A 7174-nucleotide genomic window follows, 5' to 3' on the forward strand; every position below is an offset into this window, starting at 1 on the left:
GCTGGCAGACTCTCAACCACTGCGCCACCAGGGAAGCCCCGGTTTTTTTTATTTTTATTTTTTTACTTATTTTTTTTGGCTGTGTTGAGTCTTCGTTGCTGCGCGTGGGCTTTTCTCTAGTTGCAGCGAGCGGGGGCTACTCTTCGTTGCGGTGCTCGGGCTTCTCATTGCGGTGGCTTCTCTTGTTGTGGAGAACGGGCTCTAGGTGCGTGGGCTTCAGTAGTTGTGGCACGTGGGCTCAGTAGTTGTGGCTCGTGGGCCCTAGAGCACGGGCTCAGTAGTTGTGGCGCATGGGCTTAGTTGCTCCGTGGCATGTGGGATCTTCCTGGACCAGGGCTCGAACCCATGTCCCCTGCATTGGCAGGCGGATTCTTAACCACTGTGCCACCAGGGAAGCCCTGATTTCTGGTTTTTTGACTTGAGCAAGTTCATGAATGGTGGTGCTATTTAGAGAGTTGAGGAAGATGGAGGGAGGAAAAAGTTTGGGGGGATGGAAGAGTCTGAACCGAGACTTTCTGTTCTGGGCATGTTGAGTCTGAGAAATCTGTGAATTACTTGTGTGGATACATCAAGCAGTTCGTTGGATCTGTGCGTCTGGAGCTTATAGATTTATTTCTGCCTTTCTGTACTTTTTTTATGTCCAACTTCCTGTTGGCATCGTCGATATACACCAAGCTGGATAGCACACAGGTGGACCGCCTATCCCTCTCCATCCTCATTTCCCAGCTTGCTTTCAGCAGTTGCAAGAATTGGGAAATACAGTCATTCATGTATCCATCCCACAATCATGCACTGAGCTTTCACTGGGAGCTGAGAGAACAAAAATGAATACTACTGAGTATCAGCTCTCAGGAAAATCACATTGAGTTGGTGAGACTTGCTGACAAATACTTGAGATTTATGTACTCTGAGATGTGCGTAACTGAAAGAATAAATTAATACTTCCACCTCCTGCCAGAAAGAGACCCTCAAAAGAGAATGGATCTTAGCGGTGCCTTATGAGACCTTACAAGTGGTTATTTCAAAGTTTTTATGCTTTTTGTCACAAAACATGCAGGACAAAACTTGAGGGACAGTTCAGAGTATGTCTGAGCAATGAACCCATTTCTTATTTCTGCATGCCTGAGGGTCACATTTTGAAAGGAGATGGGATGCATTTAAAAAATCAAGTCAGGAAAAGAGATGGGCTGGCAATGAACGCTTGGGAGTCACCGGGACATGGATGGTCAGAGAACCAGTGGGTGTGATCTGCATCGTCACAGATGGGCTCATCTTGGGAGAGTGTGCAGAGTGATGTGATGCGGTAATAAGAGGACAGAGTATGTCATCCTCCCTTCCCCCACCTTGGAGAACGCCAACATTTAAGGGCTGGGCGGGAGACAGAAGCCAATGAGGGAAGTAAGGAAGTGGTCAGAGGTGGGTGCACCTGGAGATTGACAGGTTACAGGTGCCAAAGGAGGAACTCAAGGGGGAAGGAGAGGTGTCAGTGTCAGCTGGTACAGAGGAGCATTCAACCCAGTGGGGACCAAAATGTGCCTGCTGGACTTTGTGGATGCAGATCAGTTTCAGAGGAAGTACCTGTCTATGAATGGAGCGAAGGAGAAGAACATTCTGTGCGTGGAGTGACTTGTTAGGCAATTTGTGGGGGAAATGAGAGCCCTGACATGGTGCCTGGAAAGCCAGATGGGACTGAGGCAAGGTTTTCGTCTGTTCACATTGGAGCGTGCGAATGAGCATGATTATGTGGTAGGAGGAAAGCGCCACGGAAGAGGGAGAGACTGAAGTCATAAGGACAGAGTAAAACAGACGGGAATTCCGAGGGAAGGGAGAGACCTGGCTCCCAGCACAAGTGACAGGATTCGCCTTGGCTGGCAGGTGGGACACCTCATCCTCGAGAGAGGCAAGGAGCAAGGAAGGTGTACTCCACCGGGTACCAAGCTGCTTCTCCTAAGAATGAAACCGACTCCCCAAACCCTCCTTCCTCCACGGAGCCCTTGCAGATGCGTCCAAGTGCTGAAGGATCCTCCGAATTCTTAGAGTGGCTGAGGCTCTGCTGGGCTCTGCCTCTGGTTTAGGAGACCCCGTTCCTTTGTGGGTCTGCTCACACGGCAAATACCCTGCGTGAGTCCACAGCGTGGCAGCTTGGAGGAAAGGACTCTGGGAGTGGAGACAACATGATTACATACACGCATTATATGTTCAGAGGCACATATGCCGTGGGGTGGGGGGAGAGGGAATTAGATGAAGGTGGTCAAAAGGTAGAAACTTCCAGTTATAAGTAAGTCCTGGGGATGTCATGCACAACAGGATAAATATAATTCTCACTGATGTCTGTCACACAGGAGAGATGTTAAGAGAGTAAACCTGAAGTTTTCTCATCACAAGGAAAAAATATATTTTTTTATTTCTTCAACGTTGGTTCTTTTTTTTTTTGGCCGTGCCACACGGCTTGTGGGATGTTCCCCGACCAGGGATTGAACCTGGGCCCCGGAGGTGAAAGCCCAGAGTCCTAACCACTAGTCCACCAGGGAGCTCCCATTTAACGTTGTTTCTATATAAGATGATGGATGTTCGCTAAACTTATTGTAATAATCATTTCATGATGTATGGAAGTCATTATGCTGTACACTTTAAAGTTCTACAGGGCGGTATATTAATTATATCTCACTGAAACCTGAAGAAAAAAGAGTCCATATTTTGTAGACATTATTTAAGGTGGGACAATGGTCCTGTGTTAGTACACCAGAACTTCTTTTAGCTCACTTTTTTTTTTTTCCGGTACGCGGGGCTCTCACTGCTGTGGCCTCTCCCGTTGCAGAGAACAGGCTCCGGACGCGCAGGCTCAGCGGCCATGGCTCACGGGCCCAGCCGCTCCGCGGCATGTGGGATCTCCCCGGACCGGGGCACGAACCCGTGTCCCCTGCATCGGCAGGCGGACTCTCAACCAGTGCGCCACCAGGGAAGCCCTCACTTTTAATCTATAGAGGGAGAGAAGACAGACAGGGCTGCTGCTGTGACAGGGAGCAAATAGGTTGCTGCTGGGTCTCCGTGCTGTTTCTGGAGTTGTAAGTTCTTGGAGTTTGTTTATCTACATTCCAGGCAGCGGCACATGCCCTAGGGTCATAGGGATTCTATCACTGCCCCTGCGGCTGAACCTCAGAATAAATGATACAGGGGAGAGGGAGCACCCCCCCAGTGCACTCACTTGTAGAGTCGCATTCTGCCTCATTTCCTGTCTTGCCAGACAAGGAAAACAGACATTGAACTGAGTGTTTAGTAGTGTTTGCTCTTGGAGTTAAACTGCCTGTGTTCCAGTTCTGGCTCAGTTGGGTACCATCTGTGTAGCCTGGAGCGTGTTAATGAACCTCTCTGAGCTGCTCCAGCTCATCTGTAAATGGGGAGAGATGACAGTGCCTGTGGCTGCCTCATAGGACTGTGGTGTCTCATAAATAAGGTAATTCGTGGAATGAGTTTGCACAGTGAATGCGTAATAAATGTGAGCTATCAATAACTCTTATTTTTAAAAATTCAAATGGATCTACATTAAGAAGACTGAGCGTCTACTGTACACATAGCCTTATGCTGGGGGTGACGTGGGGACTCTAAATCACTAGGAAGAGGGGTGTAAATGGAGGGATCGGGGAAGAATTCAAAGACTCTTGAGCTGGGACTCGAGGGATGGGTAGAGGATGGATAGGGAGACGTGGGGGGGGATTCTAGGTGTGGGAACAGAGCGAGTAAAGGCGAGTCAAGTGGGGGACAGTGCAGGGGAACCAGCATTTATTCTCATTCTGCTGGAGGGTAAGGAACCCAAGAGAGAGGAAGAGGCATGGTATGAGAAGCGGCTGTGTGGGGCAGCTCATAAACTGACTTTTTGATGAGGGTCTAATTAATTCATTGCCAGGGAAAAGGTAATTCAAGTTTTACCTGATGCTCGATCACGCGATAGCTCTACACAGCCCACGCCAACTCCTGCCACACCTTCAGTCGACTCTGGCCATTTTCACCTTACATGGATTGGTTCTTTTTTCTTTTTAAGATATTTTTGATGTGGACCATTTTTAAAGTCTTTACTGAATTTGTTACAATACTGCTTCTGTTTTATGTTTTGGTTTTCTGGCCACGAGGCAGGTGGGATCTTAGCTTCCCGATGAGGGATCGAACCCGCACCCCCTACATTGGAAGGTGAAGTCTTAACCACTGGACCACCAGGAAAGTCCCCATGGATTGGTTCTTTTTTTTTTTTTTTTTTTTTTTTTTTTGCGGTACTTGGGCCTCTCCCGTTGTGGAGCACAGGCTCCGGATGCGCAGGCTCAGCGGCCATGGCTCACGGGCCTAGCTGTTCCGCGGCATCTGGGATCTTCCCGGACCGGGGCACGAACCCGTGTCCCCTGCATCGGCAGGCGGACTCCCATCCACTGTACCACCAGGGAAGTCCCCGTGGATTGGTTCTTGCTTCTGCATTTGTAGATACTGCTTGAGACTATCCCCTAATTCCTAGAGAATGCTGGTTGTTATAGAAACCAAATACTTTAAAGGAAAAACCTAGAGTTTGTCAAGGATATAAATTCAAAGGCAAAACCCATGGCACTCGACCAAATCAATACCCATCTGCGTGGCATGCTATGAAGCTCTAATTACTGTGCTCAAGATCAATGTAACATTACTCAAGAGTGGAGAAGCCAAATGTAAATGAAGGAGGTCTTCCTTAAACAGGTGATGACCAACTCCCTGAGCTCAGCTAAGAGTCCCACGGTATTTATACACAATCACCTGATGGCCTGTAAGCGCTCACGTAAGCAGGAAAGTGTAGAATTGTGTTGTGGTACATGCAGGACAAAATTTATGAGGTGGTGCTCACAGAACATACAAGGGACATTTAAAAAATTTTTTAATTTTATCAACATTTTAAAAATTGAAGTATAGTTGATTTACAGTGTTGTGTTAATTTCTGCTGTACAGCAAAGTGATTCAGTTATACATATATGTATTCTTTTTTTAATATTCTTTTCCATTATAGTTTATCATAGGATATTGAATATAGTTCCCTGTGCTATACAGTAGGACCTTGTTGTTTATCCATGCTATATATAATCGCTTACATCTGCTAACTCCAGCCTCCCACTCCATTCCTCCCCCAAACCCCGTCCCCCTTGGCAACCACCAGTCTGTTCTCCATGTCAGTGATTCTGTTTCCGTTTTGTAGAAAGGTTCATTTGTGTCATATTTTAGATTCCACGTATAAGTGATATCATATGACATTTGCCTTTCTCTTTCTGACTTACTTCACTTAGTATGATAATCTCTAGTCGCATCCATGTTGCTGCAAATGGCATTATTTCGTTCTTTTTTACGGCTGAGTAGTATTCCATTGTATACACGTACACAATGAGTTGCATACAAGAATACTAATGGCACAGGAAGATGGTCTGTGGCGGAAGGCAGAGCATCCTTATATGTGCAGCTCCAGGGAGGCTGCCGCCTTGAGGCTGTGATTCCGAGCATTACACCTAGAGCACAATTTGAATATTTGCTAATATCTCTACTGTTTACTGTTTTCAAACTTAATTATACAACAATCTAAAATACCGGCCATATGTTCTACTCCTCTAGGGAGAGGAGGAGAGGGATGGGGCCAGAGGGTCTTTTCATTGAACTCTATTTTAGGAAAGATACAGACAAGAAAGTGGGTTGGAGTTGGGAAAAAAGATTGCTTTAGGGACTTCCCTGGCGGTCCAGCGGTTGAGACTTTGCCTTCCAACGCAGGGGGTGCGGGTTCAATCCCTTGTCAGGAAGCTAAGATCCCACATACCTTGGGGCCAAAACACCAAAGCATAAAACAGAAGCAGTATTGTAACAAATTCATAAAAAGACTTTGAAAATGGTCCACATCAAAAAAAAAGTCTTTAAAAAAAAAATAGATTGCTTCATTAGTCCATAGATCGGCAACTAGCAACCCTGGTCTCTGTTGTTCTATTTTTCATTATTTAATCCAGAATGAGGATAAACAACTTATTTCCTTGGCTCCTGTCTCTCTCTTTTCTTAATTCACTGTTTGATGCCATCCCGTCAGTCACCTGTGTCCTCACTGTGGGGCAGGAGCCTGAAAGCCCTCCCTTTTCCACCCGATGATGCTCCACTGTTTGGGGTTTTTAGGGATAGACGAGAGCGAAGGAGCAGGAGACACTGGAAGAGAGGCAGCAAAGTGCTCCTGAGCCATTTGCATGGGCTCAGAAGTGAAAATGCAGAATTAAAACCTTTAAGATCCTCTGCAACCTGGCTTCAACCCATCTCTCCAGCTGTCTCTCACTTCTCACCTTCCCTAACTCTTGATTCCAGATGTACACACCTAGTCATCATCCCTTTGCAGAAAACCCTGGAGATTAGCTACCCCAAAGCCATTCTGAAAATCATTCTCCTCTGCTGCTCCCCACCATAGAGGCTGGAAAGCCAAACACACACACTTTCCCCATCTCCGTGGCAGGTATGGGTGGCTCCAAGTGTCAGTTCTGGTCCATTAGATGTAGGTGGAAATCTGCTAGGGCAACTTCTGGGAAAGCTTTTGTTTCCTCATAAAACAGGACAGATGCAGCTAATACAGCCTTTCCTTCGCTTCCCTTTTCCAACCCGGAACATGGATGAGATGGCAGGAGCTTGCAGCCATCTTGTAATCATGAGGGAAAGAGCAAGGCGAGTACAGAGACGTAAGCACTGAGCCACTGACCTATCTCTAGATGTCCTGCTCCATGAGAAAATAGAATTTTATTAGCTTAAGCTACTGCTGGTTTAGTTTTCTGTTACTTACAGCTTAATTCATTCTTAAACGATGGATGACCCTGAACTGAGTGCTGGGGATATAATGGAGAACAAAGCAGGTGCGGACCTCTTTCCTATCAAACATATTATCAAGTGTGAGAGATGGAAAAAAAGGAAATGAGTAAGTCCAAACATTACAAATGTTGGGACTCTCAGCTCCTCATGTGCATGGGGGTCATGACAGCACCTCCCTCATAAAGTGTGCATGGAAGGCACCCAGCATGGCCTCTGACAGCAGTCAAGGCCGGTAGCCACTGTGATTTCCCAATGATCTTCAGAAAGGGGGAAGCCCATCCCCTAGAAGAGACCACTGTTTTGAAAGGCGGCCAGGAAAGGTGAAGACATAGCTCTCATTCCT

Source organism: Delphinus delphis, chromosome 11 (genome assembly GCF_949987515.2).
Source record: "Delphinus delphis chromosome 11, mDelDel1.2, whole genome shotgun sequence".
In the NCBI taxonomy this organism is placed as follows: Eukaryota; Metazoa; Chordata; class Mammalia; order Artiodactyla; family Delphinidae; genus Delphinus; species Delphinus delphis.